This window comes from Ovis aries, chromosome 7 (assembly GCF_016772045.2).
Source record: "Ovis aries strain OAR_USU_Benz2616 breed Rambouillet chromosome 7, ARS-UI_Ramb_v3.0, whole genome shotgun sequence".
NCBI classification, from domain to species: Eukaryota; Metazoa; Chordata; class Mammalia; order Artiodactyla; family Bovidae; genus Ovis; species Ovis aries.
This window is the reverse complement of record NC_056060.1, coordinates 22,309,781-22,324,223: the sequence shown is the minus strand read 5'-3', so window position 1 is coordinate 22,324,223 and position 14,443 is coordinate 22,309,781. Positions and strand designations below refer to the sequence as shown.

At 45.6% G+C, this 14,443-nt stretch overlaps 1 long non-coding RNA gene across 1 annotated transcript; it reads left to right on the top strand.

The window, feature by feature from the left end:
* The first annotated feature begins 397 nt into the window (after window positions 1–397).
* LOC132660171 (uncharacterized) lies at window positions 398–7,621 on the top strand. Its single transcript, XR_009601445.1, has 2 exons — window positions 398–2,245; window positions 2,488–7,621. It is a non-coding gene; the product is annotated as an uncharacterized LOC132660171 (long non-coding RNA).
* The last annotated feature ends 6,822 nt before the right edge of the window (window positions 7,622–14,443 follow it).

Sequence of the window (14,443 nt, the reverse complement as noted above, 5' to 3'; positions counted from 1 at the left end):
TGAAGCTCTAGTTCAATGTCAAGCTAGTGTGACAGCTTCGCCATTTTTGTGGTTTTCTCTCTTGATCCCCAGTGCTAGAACAGTATGTTTCTTGAATGAGTAAATGAATGACGCATTAATTCATGAGTGAACAGTAATATTGAGAAGGGGAAGAAATCTATTATAGTCAACAAATGGGCCCTGGAAGACACCTCTTTGTCTCCTGACCCAGGGAGTGGAGCCCACAGATGAAGCAGAGTCCTTAGGCCATGGGTACCTGGGGTGGCCACACATCTTAGAAGGTATTTCAGCATCAACAGCATTTCCTTGGGCAGCTTGAATCATCTACTTCCATAATATGCTGCTCAGCTGTTGTGATCTCTAGGGATGCTCTCTTCTTAGAATCTCTGCTTCCTATGTTAGCTGTTCTCATTTGGAGAATTAACCCGCATTGTCTTGACCGTTGGGTTTATCCTTACTTCCTTCTCTAGATAACAAGATCCTCAAAGGTTGAGACTGTGTTGTATGCTGCTTTTTGTGTCTAGTTCACTGTATATTCTACAGCTGAGTACAAAAGAGAATAACGACTCAGTTAATGAAATTGATGAACATGTACCAAGGCTTGAAGAGAAGGACATGAGCTACTGGGTTGGATGACAAAACCCACATCACTCTTTGTGTTTCAGGCCGCAGCCCAGAGGTGCAGAGGCCCGCCTCCCTCTGGTGTCGGGGCCCACAGCGGTACGCAGGCACCTGCAGCCCCATCCTAAACCCTGCCGCCGCTGCTCTGTGTCTGCTCTGCTTTCACTGCTCTCGTTAGTTCTAAGGACAAGCTGGCTTGTGGTGCATTGGGTCTTCCATCCTGGGGAGTGTTTCATAGCTTTGCACACACCCCCAGACCCCAGGCTAACGAATAAGGGTTGAAAATACACTCAGATGTCATCATGGGCAATAGAGCAAATGTCAAACACTGTCTGCAGGTCCTGACTTGAGGCAGCGGAACCCAAGGCTGGAGCAAGCTTCCACTTGCTTGCTCTGTATGGACATAGGTGGGCGGTTGGCTGAAGACACCAATGGAATTTCCCTTCTGCTCTGTGATTTCTCCATCTCCGCCTCTGGGGATTCTTGAAGATATGGTGGGAAATGTCAGCATGAGCTGCAGGACTCTATCTGTCTCCAGGTCACACGGTTTACTTTTAGAGTCTGGAAGGTGGATAGATTTGTAAGAAAGTGGACGGGCAATCTCTCTCCAGAAGAGAAAGGGCCCTCTCGGGCTCCAAGACGCAGTCCCAGCGTTGCTCAGGCAGATGTCAGGAGATGGGGCCTGACCCTCCGTTGCAACAAGGACTCTGAGGAAAGCCATGACTGTGTGTTTTCTGTAACTGTCTTCCTCCTGCTTCACCGGGGCTGAGACTTCAGCCCTGCTAGGAAAAAGACAACGCAGAGGAGGAAAGTGGCCACTAGATGGCAGCAGAGGGTAAGAAAAGGGAGTTGAGGGCAGCACAAGCAGAGGCTTGCTGCCCCTCCATTTTGCTTTACATCTTTAATGAGATACGTGAAGAAAAGGAGTCCCTTACACGCCACACACAGATGCTACAACATATGGAGAGACGCCGCACAGCAATATTTCTCTGGTTATTAAACAGGAGGCACCTAACCAGTCGTTCACGGCATCATCATGCCCAGCTGTCCTTTGTGTCCTGGATACTGCTGTTGACAAGGTAATAACAGGAGAAAGCAGTTGAGAAGAATGATGTGCAGACCTGGGCCTCTGGGCTTGCAGCTTCGCCAAGCCAGACTGCTGGCTGGATTGCCAGGAAGCAGGAGCTGCCCAGCCCAGTGGGGGGCCACCTTGCCAAGGGGCGCAAGCCATATGGCTTCTGCTGCGACTCAGCCCAGGCAGGGCACAGACTGCTCTCTGCTCTTCCTGGCAGTCCCTGAGGGCTCGTTTATTAAGACCCTGATTACCACCAGACATCTCTGGAGGCTGACCTCCCAACCACAAACCCCAAATGGGAACAGGAGCTCTAGACATTTTAAAGAGCAAGACATGCTTGCTTTTCTGGCAGCTCTGAAGGCATACAGGGTAATGAAAATGCATTCAGGGACTTCCACGGTGGTCCAGACGCTCAGACGCTGCACGCCCAATGCAAGGGGCCCAGGTTCGATCCCTGGCCAGGGAACTAGATCCCACATGCCACAACTAAGACCCGGAGCAGCCTAACAGATTTTAAAAAAGAAAAATGCATTCAACTGCACACAGACGGTGAGTCCATTTCCCATGCCTCCCCAAGCAAAGGTCGAGAATCTGGTCCTGGTAACCAGGAATGTTTTCCCTTGGCGGGCACGTCTCACATCTTCTCCTGGGAGACCACTACCAGGGCTGGGGGCAGGCAGGTATTGCTGTATTTTTTTACTATATCCCATGCCCATACCCACTCCCATGTCCTGTGTCCAACCACCCAGGCTGGTCATTCCACACTAATTTCCCCACTCTCCCCAACCCAGGGGTTCCTTGAAGCCTCAGTGGTGACTGAGGAACTGAGAACAGGTGAGTCAGCCCAGGCAAGCAGCCCACTCCAGAGCCCAGAAAGAGACTTGTCATCCACCCCAGAGTCCAAGCTCCCAGGACTTCTCAGAGTCACTCATGAAGCCCCTCAACAGTCCTGAAATGAAGGTAAATAATACAGTCGTTTTTCATACAGAGAAAATGAGATGCGCCGCTGAGGTATGGCTTTGGCTCTCCTAGTTCCCATCCCTTTCCTGAATGTCTGAGCCTCTGAAGCTGACTTCCAGTGGGAATGCAATAGCAAGGCTCACTCTGCCACGATTCCCCTCCATCTTTCAGAAAAGATTCTATGTGCTAGGAATCCTCACAGGTCTGTGTGACCTTACACAAGTCACTTAACCTCTCTGTGCTTCAATTTGCTCATCTGTAATTTGAAGGGCTAGCATGGGATGGGGACTAGGGCCTCCTCCGGCTCTGCGATCCTGGGGCTTTAATTTCTCCAGTCTCAGTCAGCCCTTTCCAACAATAGCCAGACTCCACAGGAGGGAGCAGAATTTCCTCCTCCGGCTGATAAGAAATGTGGTCATGGCTGGAGTCTTGTCGACCTCCTTTGTCCTCGGAATGAAGGAGACAGGGAGGTTTCAGATGTTATTGACACTAACAGCAGGGCCTGGAGGCGACCACACTCTTAGGGAAGGACCACACAGAGTTGTCCCCGTGGGCGGTGCAGATCCAGAGTCAAGACCCCAGGATGTTTTAATAACTATTTCTCAGTCGGGAAAAAAAAAAAAAAGGACTCATTTTATTCTGCACAAGGGTCTAGGGACAAATCCAAGTCTCCCAGGAGGCAACTCCTCTCGCCTATAATGGGGGATTGGCTCGGCTCAGCTGCACTGACAAAGGCTGAAGACAGCATGCAGCGGTGCGGGCAGCTCCCTGTAGTTCCATGTGAACATGACTCACAGCGGTTATGAATATCAAACCTCCTTTGATGTGTTCCCGGACATGAGGAGCAGCCACAGCGGGGAGGAGGTGGACCCTGGATGCCGGCTCTGCGGGGCGGTGTGCGGAGGGCCTGGACACATCTGGCAGCATCCTGAAGCTCCAGGAGAACTTGGAGCGGGTAATTACCCTAGGACTCCCTGGGACAGCAGCACTCCCTTCCATCCGTCTCTCTCCCTCTCTCTCCCTCTCTTTTTCTTCCTGTCTCCAGCTACAGAAGAATGAGATCCTCCAAGAATTATGACCTGTTTTTATACCTTCACCCTTCCCGGGGGCGATAACAAGTCACTTCCCTGAATAAAACCAGTTTTATTGAGCACAAAATGAAGGCACCCCCTCACTCAGCATCTGTGCCAATTGCTTTAATGCCACAGTCCTGGCCCCAGTCAGCCAAGCAGAGGATTTTCCTCCATTATGGCCCTTTCTAGACACTCAGCCTTTCCAGTGGCTGCTTGGTACCTTGCTCTCCTAGTAGGCTCCCAGTGATGACTGAACACCAAGCTTCCCAGTCTCTCTTGTTTTGGTAGCTCCCGAGACTGGGTCAGTTACGACCATCCAGAAGGAGACCATGCCCAGCCAACTACAAGGTGAGGGCCCAGACTGGATCAAGAAGAGAGGATCAGCCACCTCATGTCTGTTTCAGCTGAAAGCTTTTCCCTGTGTGGACAGTTCTCCCATTTCTAGACAGGGTTCAAGAACAGGTTTGGTCCCTGGAAATTTGGACGAAGACTTTACAGTTACAGAAGGAGGTGCAAAGGGTAAACAGGAAAGGAATCTGTTCGTCTCCATGCCTGCATGCTTTTGGCTTTCTGAAATGAGGCTGATTTATTTTGCAGCTGAGTTGGACTTTGACTGAAAAATTCTCATGTGCCGAGATCTCATGCATATATACACATGGAAATAATAAAATAACTACTCTTTCCCAAACACTGACCTCGTGCCGTGCACAATGCCCAGGGCTGCACAGGCACCAGCTCTCCAAATCTTCACAGGTGCTCTGCCCGGGAGCAGGGAGTGGGGAGCAGGTATTATTATCCCTGTTTTACAGATGAGCAGCCCAAGCCTCCGAAAGGCTAGGAATTTTTCCCAAGATTTGAAAAATTAAAGTAAAAGGGCTTGGATACCAAAGCATCATCTCTTAACCACTGTGCTATGATGCAATATGCTTATCAGCAAGTGCCCTGCATTATGAAGGGGGCAGGGAAGGCACAGTTCTTGACTTTAGAAAGCTTTTGTCTAACTATGTGGCAGTGCACACAGAGCTACACACAGGCACAGAGTTACTACGACTCATGTTGTCTTCTAAGAGCCCTGTAACTAAAATATTCATGTTCCATTTTCATTATCTTGCTCTCAGACTCCTGCCCTGGATTCACAGATTGAACCTTGTTCTTGTAGTAAAGACTGGAGTCTTCTACAGTAAGGCTCTGCATGCTTGGGTTTTAGAGGCAACAGTGTGAGCAATCCGACCACCAAGATGCATTATGCTACAGTTACTCAGCTCCTGAGCTGTAACTGTTTGTCTGGTATTGCTTTTTCCACTTGATCAGAAAATTTCTCTAACCCATTTCTCTCTTCAAGGGAGCAGGGGAAAGACACCAACAAGGGCAGGGGCAGGGAAGATTTCAGGCTTGAAGATTCAGGAAGCCAAGTCATAGATCACTAGAAGAAATAAAGCAGGGGGAGATTCAGGGTACAGTGAAATTCCATTGCTTCTATGACCTTGAAAGGTAAGCGATAATATCTCTAGAGGACACCATGTGCTAAGATGTGCTAACATAAAAGAAAGGGAACCTTGCACACAGGTTGTCAACTTTGCCAAGCGCACACTGACTGCCAAGACTACTTCAGCCTTGACGCTTAGATCCATGATCTGGGACACAGGACAGTGTTCTACTGTGCTGGACATCTTCCAGTGACATTGACCCAACTGAGGGCTGGGAGGAAGACTTCTTGCTTCTAAGAGAGAGAAATTCCCCTCCAAAGTGGAGTTATTGAGCTGCGTGTGTAGGATGTGGGGATCCTGAGAACACTTGAGTCCCAGGAGAAATGCTGCTAACAGATTTGTGTCCCTGTGGGCTAGATGCCTTTGTAAATCTAATGTTTGGAGAATTTACCTCTGATTTCATTTCAGGAGATTTGTGCTTGCTCCCTGACTGCCCATCAACCTGGAAAATAACAATTCTTGATCAAAGCCTTCTGAGAACCTACACCAGGGAGGATTGAGAGGACTGGGGTTGCATCTCTAGGTGATCACTGCCCCTCCAGTATCACTGCACTTTCTACACCCCCAAGGCAGCCTGGCCATCTTATCAGCCAAAATTCAAACTGGGAGACTGACATAGTTTTGTTTCTAATTTGCTCTACACATACAACTCCGAGTGCCTGGTCATTAATCAATCTTTATTCTCGCTTTAATTTCTCAACTGTGGCTTCCAATTCCTGCTTTCCCAACCTCATCCAAAGGGATCATTCCTGGTCCCCTGATGAATGGGCAGGCACCTCAGAACCTCGCTCTAGGAATCCGTGGTTCCCGCATGCCTACATTTCACCACTGGAGGGCAGTGCTGGACCGGCCAAATCTCTAGGTGCTCTGCTCCATCTTCGGCCCCACCTGGGCCGTCCTTGTAGGGTATAGCCTCTGGTTGGAAGCCAAGACGAAGGACCGCTGGAGCACCCCGAGGGCACAGCCTGGTCAAGCCTATTACAGCAGGGCCTCCAAACCTGGGTCACAGAAATAAAAGGCAGTTCACCAGAAAGCAGATTTGGTTCCAACCCCCTGGGAAAGATTGAGACGACAATCTGCCTCATGGTGTCATTAATCAGGAACCATCTGTCTCTCTGAATGGGGATGCAGAGTCCTACCTATCTCTACCCACTCAGGTGTAAGCTCCTTGAGGGTAATGTCTTAATAAGCTCTCTATTCCTGGCAGTAAGCACTGTGTTTGACAATAAATGTTTGTTCAGTGAATGGGTAGATAAGCATTCATACATATATATGCATAAATTGGAACTGGCCATTTTCAGATTTGTTGCTATTTTCCAGCTCTTATAACACCTAAACTTTAAGCCATCAATTAGTTGCTGTGCATTTTTAGTCCTGAAGACAGCCAAGGATAATTAGGTTATTAATTAAAGCAGTGGTTGTCATTGTACAAACGTTATTTCAAACACCACTTCAAGAGTTTCAGATCTCTTACTTTCAGAAGTCCTTCGTTATATTACCCATGTGTCCTCAGATCTCATCAGCCTGTGGTTACAAAATACTGACATCGTCTCATGAATATTCAGCTTATAACTAGCAGACTCTATCATGGTAATGTGGAGCATCCATTCTGTCCCCAGGGGACTTAGGGTCATTTCATCCCACCATGGGCCCCCATGGGGCTCCACAGCTTCACTGAACCAGAGCTTTCCTTCAGGCCCCCTTCTGTCATCCCGCAAGACCCTTCTCCAGGCTGCGGTCCCCTCTGCTGCGGCCAATGGATTCCACCTGGCGATGGACACAGCCTGCTCTCTTAATCATTCAAAGCACAGCCAAATGCTAGAGGAGAGAAGGAAATGTACGTTTTAAGATCCCAAACCCAACCTCTTCCTGTCTCCCTGCAGACTTCCACATAGCAGGGACCAGCCAGTGCCTCCAGTAAAAATCTGCAGGCCTCCCACATCTCCATGTGCAGAGTCCAAAACCAGCTCTTTTGCTGCCCTGGGATGACTGACAGTGAGACAAACTACTCCTTCCAGGGAAGCTCTTCACCACCCCTCCGCCATCTCAGGTAGAGGCTGGTCTTCATGGCCCAAGAAGGCAAAAACTGTGTTACTAGGTCTTAAAATATGATGTATGAGACACCAATAGCTTTGACTATACTCATATTTGGGGGGAAATATGCCCTTCACTTCTAACTTGAAAGATACAAAATAATTTTTCTTAACAGAACACTTTCTTTTTTAAATTGATTTATTTTTAATTGAAGGATAATTGCTTTAGGGAATTTTGTTGGTTTCTGCCAATGAACAGAATATTTTCTATCTTAGTGTACATCTGAATTTTGTTGTATGAGGACTTCATAGTTTTCCCCAAGAATGAGTGGATATTTGTTTTAGATGTGAATAAACTCATTCTCAGCCTTACTCTGGTTTTCTCAACAACAGTGCGGTAAGTTCATCTAGCGTCTCTAGTCTACCAACAAAACCCTCTCAGCCTCAACAATCTTCAAGGATCAGTTCTACTGAAAAAAAAGAAAAGATAGAAAGGAAGGAAGGAAGAAGGGACACATCACTATAAAGCAGTTATCCTCTGGTTTTAAAAAAAAATGCAAAATGAAAGAAAGAAGAGAAAAAAGGAATGAAGGAGTAAAGAAAAGAAATACCCCTTTATAAAAACACCTAACTTAAATTTCTCCCTACAGTTCAAATTTAGGTCTTCAGGGTCTTCATTCGTCTCACAAAAATGTTGTAAATCAAAGCAAACTCTCCTTAGAGCAATTGGGGGAAAAAAATTCTTTCTAAAATAACATTTTCCTATAACTGTTCATGGGAGTTGAGTTCATCATATGTTAAGCATGTCCCATGCTATGTTATTTTTCAAGATGTCTTCAGTATGATCAAGGGACAGGCCTCTAGGGCATCATCTCTGTTCTATACCTGGAAAAAACAATGTACAGAAATTTCCATTAAGAGAGGAGATTGACAGTCAATACATAAGACTCAAGAGGCAAGGAAATCTCATAGGGGTAACGCACTGCATTCAAATACAGACCTGCCTCGGGGCTCTGAATATCCAGGTCCAGATCTTCGATGGGTGGATAATGCCTGAGGCTTGATACCAGGTCTGATGTCCAGGTTTGACATCTATGGCAGACCTTACACCCTCCTGCCTTGTGATTTTGAAAAACTCGAAATCTCTCCTGAGTCCTCACCTACTGACACTGTGACCCACGTGAGAAGTGTCTGAGATTATTTTCCTTGAAATTATAATTCCAGACAACTCCAACACCAGGCAACCCTGGTTACTAACTGGTGGATTTAATTTTTCACACTGTGGCAGCAGTGTAGGAAATCTTAGTCAGACCCTCCAAACCACACACACTGGGTTTCTCCCTGAAGAAGAGAGCTTGTTAAACACAGAGGACCTCAAAAAGGACCATGGACCCCAAATGTTGCCAGTGTCAGAGCCAAATCCTTCAGTACATTCACCAAAAGTGATCCAGCTGGAAGTGTTCTTTCAAGTTCCCATTAGAGACTAGCAGATTGCCTACCTGGCAGACATTGTTGCATAACAGCTGTACTTTGGTGGCCCTGGGAAAATCCACTGGAAATCTACCTTTTCCTCAAGCATATGGACCTTCCTGAAACCTGTAAGAGAATGGGGTAGGGTAGGGTGTGTTTTCCATAGGAGACACATACAGACCCTCCTAGCACTCGTTTCTAACATCAGAACATGATAACTGTTGGTCAGAGTACAATGCACAGTTGTCGAGAGGAGGGAGAGATTAGTTTGGTTAAGGAGGATGGGGAAAGGCTCCCTGGTGGAAGTTATAGTTGAAATGACTTGAAGGATGAAGAATCTTGACCAATGGAGGGATTGGAGAAAGACATGACAAGAAGAGGGTCAGCAGCTTAGGCAATTCAGGAAGGTGGATGGGACTGTGTTTGGAGAAGAGCATCCACTCTGCAGGAATGAGTCAGCACTGGAGGCCAGGGCAGAGCAGTGGCTGCCATGGTGAGGTGTGGCCTGATGGGGTAGGGGCTTGCAAACCAGGAAAAAGGATTTGGAATTTTGTCTTGTGAGAAGTCAAAAGAAATCAGAGATACATAAGAGGCAGTGTGCTTGAAAAGTGTTTTGGGAAGATCACTGTGGATGAGAGGATTGGTTTGGAGACCCAAAGCAGTGAGCTCAGATATAAAGTTTGTGTGAAAGCTGAGATGGACAATGGAAAGGTCAGGAATAAGCACCTGGAAAGAGAAAACAGATTTAAGAGACGTCAAAAGCAGATGAATGATAAGTGGGAGTGAAGGAGGAGAGAGATGGCCTCTTTTTTTTTTTTTTTTTTTAATTGAGAGATGGCCTCTTAATGGCATCCCGCTTGTGTGCTGGAAGACTCTCTAGTTTGTATGTTTCAAGATTTTGTCGTCAGAAATTAATTCTTTCTGTTTTTACTATATTAAGACTTTAAGTGTTGATCTACCTAAGAATATTTTTATTATGTTTCTATGGTCCAAATGACTAATCTCCAATGACAGAATTTCAGAATTTGAGGGTAGGGAGTTTCTGGGCCCTCAAAACTCATTCTACAATTGGCTGCCCACCCTTCTTATTTATGAATTCAGCATGTGAAGGAGCATCCAGCTACTGGACTGAAATCACTTGATTACTGTTATCTTTTCCTCTCTCTCTTCAGTTTGGTATAAGGAGAGCTAGATCCAGAGAAAATCTGTCATAAGTTCTTGGCCTCCCTGGCCAGTCAATCAGAGCCCTCTTCCAAATAAAATGGTTTGGCTATTACATACCTCCCACCACCAGGGGCAACCTTCCCCAGGAGTCTTTGAAGAGTCAGTCTAGGGCCATCATACTACACACATGCCTCTTCTCAACTAGCTTCACTGTCCCAGATATCATCAGCACTGCTGTGGTCACGCCTCTGGAGGATGCCTGGCCACCCTGTCACACCACCTGCTTTGCGGCAGGCACATCCACAGCCACATCACCAGCCTTCTACCTCGGTGTGTTTGTGTGCCTGGCACTTCTGTGTAACCGTAAGACCAGGCATCCTGGGATGACTCTCCCCTTATTTCATTGTGCATTCTCCTATAATCCCTTTAAAATTCTTCAAAAGAGTATCTTGCAGAAAGAGGAATCTTCTTAGGAAAGAGAGAGGGAAAGAGATGAGGGAAGACAAAAGCAAAGATGTGAGACAAGGCTTTGAGGAAAGCAATAAAAGAGAAAGAATCCATGACCTCCATTAGGCCTGGCTCTCAAAATAAGATTGGCCCTAAAGATAGCTTATTATTTATCCCAAATTAAAATTTCCTAGCTCTGCATTCACTGTGTACACAGTGAAAAGAAAACCATCACACAAAAGATGCCGTTATCCTCACAGCAGGAACAATTGCAACCAAGCTGATTCTACTCCAAGAATAGAAAGATAACAGTGCAAAGACAGGAACTTCAAAACTGTGAATTGTCAACAAACAGAACTGTTTCTTGAAGGAAGAAAGGTTATAAAGGAAGGTAGGCAGAAAAGGAACCCTGCAGCTCTAAGATGGGGCATGAATTGCCAGGGAAATTTCTAGTCTGTGCTCCTCCAGGGTGAACCTACAAGCAGCTGTATTGATTGGGAACAAACCCTGCCTGGATCTGTGCAGACCCCGGAAGCCCCTCACCCAGCCCTGCCCAGATTCATGTATATTTCTGAAGTTAATCACCACCAGACTTTAAACTCAACAGTGGCAGATATTTCAACTGGTTTTCATTTCCACCGCATCCTCAGCACTCAGCAGAAAGCTTGTATACAGCTGGCATTCAATACATATTTATTGAATAGATGGTTGCTTGATGAATGAATTCCTTTAAAATGAACAAATTACTTCTTCCCTATCTGGCTTCTGAAGAGCAAGTCCCAGAACCAGAACCGGTCAGGTGGGCAGTGCTGGCCATCCTTCCTTCAGGAAAAGGACTGTTTCTACCTTTCCTCCTCCTCAGGTTCCTGAAGCTCAGAAACAATGACCCCAGGGATCAGAACCCACCGAATGTCTTTCAACAAAAGATTCTCTCCTGGGTTGTTTCCTTTCAGAGAATGAGCCCCCTGGGGGCTGATAAGGAAATGGCCCCATATGCGAAAACGAAAACGCAGGCCCCTAGTGGCAGAGGGGCACCGAGCCTCCTCCAAAGGGGCCCGTTGGATGGCTGCCTTTGAACAAATCTGAGTGTGTCTTTCGATAGCAAGCACACGCACCAACCACCCCTAAGGACCTCTTTCCTTTATGGCTGTAGCAACGAAGCAGCCACATGGTTGTTACAGATAAGGTGGCCTGGGTGCCTGGTGCATGCAAAGTAGGCTTCATGGTAAACAGCACTGGGAGGAACTGCAGCCCTGCCACGTACCGGCTGCTCTGTGTTGAGCCGCCCTTCCTCTGTAACTGGCTCCCAGGTAAACGGCTGCAATCTCCCACCACTTCTCAGTTCTCATTTGCTATCCTTTTTCTCTTTGCCAGATGGTTCCTATGGGACCTGAAATTACACAACTTCCAACAGAGCTGCCATGATTGGGAGGCATGTGAAGTGCCAAGGCCTATATAATATTCGTGGTGGGAAATATAACTCTGATATCTGCAGAGACTAACAAAGGCTCACTCATACCTACCATGCCTTTCAAGGCACCCTGGAATTGGAGCCTTACCAGCCGTTTGTGGACAGAGAGCTATCCTCCAGGACCTTAACCGTTAGGCACGAGGAGCCAAGAGACAAAGCCATTCACTGCCCACACTACAGGCACCATGAGACATGCTTAACATCACACAGGACAAAGGCTGTATGCCTCAAGCAAGCTCAACACAGAAAATTCAGAGGGCACCCACCGAGACAGAGGGTGTTCAGTGTCATCCTAAACTCCCTCCACTCGCTCATCGATTCATTCATTCAAAACCGAAGGACCCTCGTGGTTTAGAAATCAATATCCTAAGTGCTATGGGAATACAAAGATACAAAACAAGCACTTCTCAAATAATAAAATGTATTCAGCAGTTAACACCTCCTCACATTTATCTTGTTACACCAGCAGTGAAAATTAAATCTTGTTGAATTACTTGCATCTTTGACCCGACACATAAAAGCACAGTCCCCGATACCCAGAGCGACAAACAAATTGGACACACTAAAAAAAAATCAAACCCAAGAATTAACATCTTAATCACAGACCCTTGAAAACCTAACATTTCTAACAGCCTGAAAGATTTTAAGCATCTACATTTACACATGTAAAATACTAGTAAATTAAATAAGTAATCGATAGATGATAGATAGATACATGTGAAAAGTCGGTAGCACAGTAGCAATGATTGAGCTCACCTTCAGACTTGGAAGCCAAGCTTGTTGAACTTTGGATCCCAATCTTCCACTTAGTGAGTCACTAGCTATATGACCTTGGGCAAGTTACTTTGTGCCTTGCTTCTCCCAGTTATAAAATAATTATAATAATAATACTTACCTTAGAGGACTGTTGCAAGAGTTAAGTAAATTATTACATGTAATGCATTTAGAGTGTCACTTGGCACAGAGGATATACAGGAAGTTTTAGCTGCTGTTGCTGTGGATGGTGATGAGATCATGATGGGTGATTATCACTACATATCTGCATCCCTGTATTAGGCTGGCCTAGGCCCTTAGCAACTTGATAAAGAATAAGTCAATCTCTTGGACAATTAAGCATTTTTTAAAATATTAGTGTCCCATCTAGTAAGAGCTAATATCAGTGGGAATTCACAGAAATACAATTCAAAAGACTTTCAGGACCTTTGTTACTGGATGCTGATAAATTATTACAGGCTTCCTACATAGAAAAAAGTAAAAAGAAAAGTGCATTTTTTTCCACTGGAAAAATATCAGTGGAAAGTAAGACATTATGAGATATTCAAATAAAACAGTAGCCTGACCCACTAAATGGATAGTGGAATAATTTATACATGTAGAGCCAGAAAAAAAAAAGTTAAAGTTGTTTATGAACATAATCATTAATAAGGAATTAGTTCTTTCAAAATCGTAAGGCATACTACATTACCTGAAAATTTTCCTATGTCCAAAGAAATTATAAATTAAGTCAAAGTACACCAGACTTCATGGCATCCTAAAAAAACTGGCAAGTGAAGATCATACCAAGATTCCAGAAGTGCATAATCTCTACAAAGACACACTCACATTGGCCTCTGTTTATTCTTGGAACCACCCATGAAAACTCCTGGGTGTGAACTGCCGAGCTGAGAACTAGAAATAAGCAGGCCTGTCTTCTCCATTTTCTTTTCTGAAGATGCAGGATCTCCTGCTGCTTCAGATCTTGCTTTTATTCATCAGTGGAAACACTAATCCCCTGCTGTTTTGCTGGCTTTCTCATTTGCAGCCAGCATATGGGCTCATCAGCACCAGTGCCCCCAAGAGCAGTCCTTCAAGTGCACAGAATCGCACAAAACAAGAGGCTTTTCTTGGGATAAAAGAACTAGAGAAGGACCCTTTGCAAAGTTTGGCTTTGGAAATCTGATTTCAAAGTCTTAACCCTGATGGGACAGGCCCAGACTGACACAGTGGTGAGCAAGTGAGTCGCTTTCTTTCTGGGTTTTCTCTTCCCCAGGGGTACCTTGGGGTTATTTTTAACACAGCCCCCAAATTGCTGAATGCTTACGCAGAAAACTCTGGTTTCCTAAAGGACACTGAGAGCTCTAGGAAACCTCCTGTATTTTCAACCAGTGAAAATCTGTTCAGTCAACCCTCCCTAGAGCAACCAAAATTCAAAGGTCAATGCCACATCACATGCGATAATGAAACAGATTCTTTGTGACTGTCACCCAGATCTCCGATTCTACCACCCTAACAGTCTCAGTAAGAGAAGTAATCGTTCCTTTTCCACCACCATCAGAGGGAGAGGACGTTTGGATAAAGTAAAAGAAAGTTTTTCGAGAACAAGGCATTGACTGGAGAACACTGCCCAAGGGTGGGTTTCTTCCTATAGGGACCAAATGAAAACTCTGATGGAGATGATGATATACTTGAGAGCATCTGTCCCAACCACCTCATCATCTCACTGGAAGCCCTCTAATCTCCCTATTTGATCCTGGAAGAAAAGGTGAACAAGAAGATTAAAGCCATTTAATAAATGCTCATCAAGTATCCGTAAGTCTCAGACTATAGAATTGGAAAGGTTCATTGTTTTTTATTCAACAATATACATTGAGTGTCTACTCAAT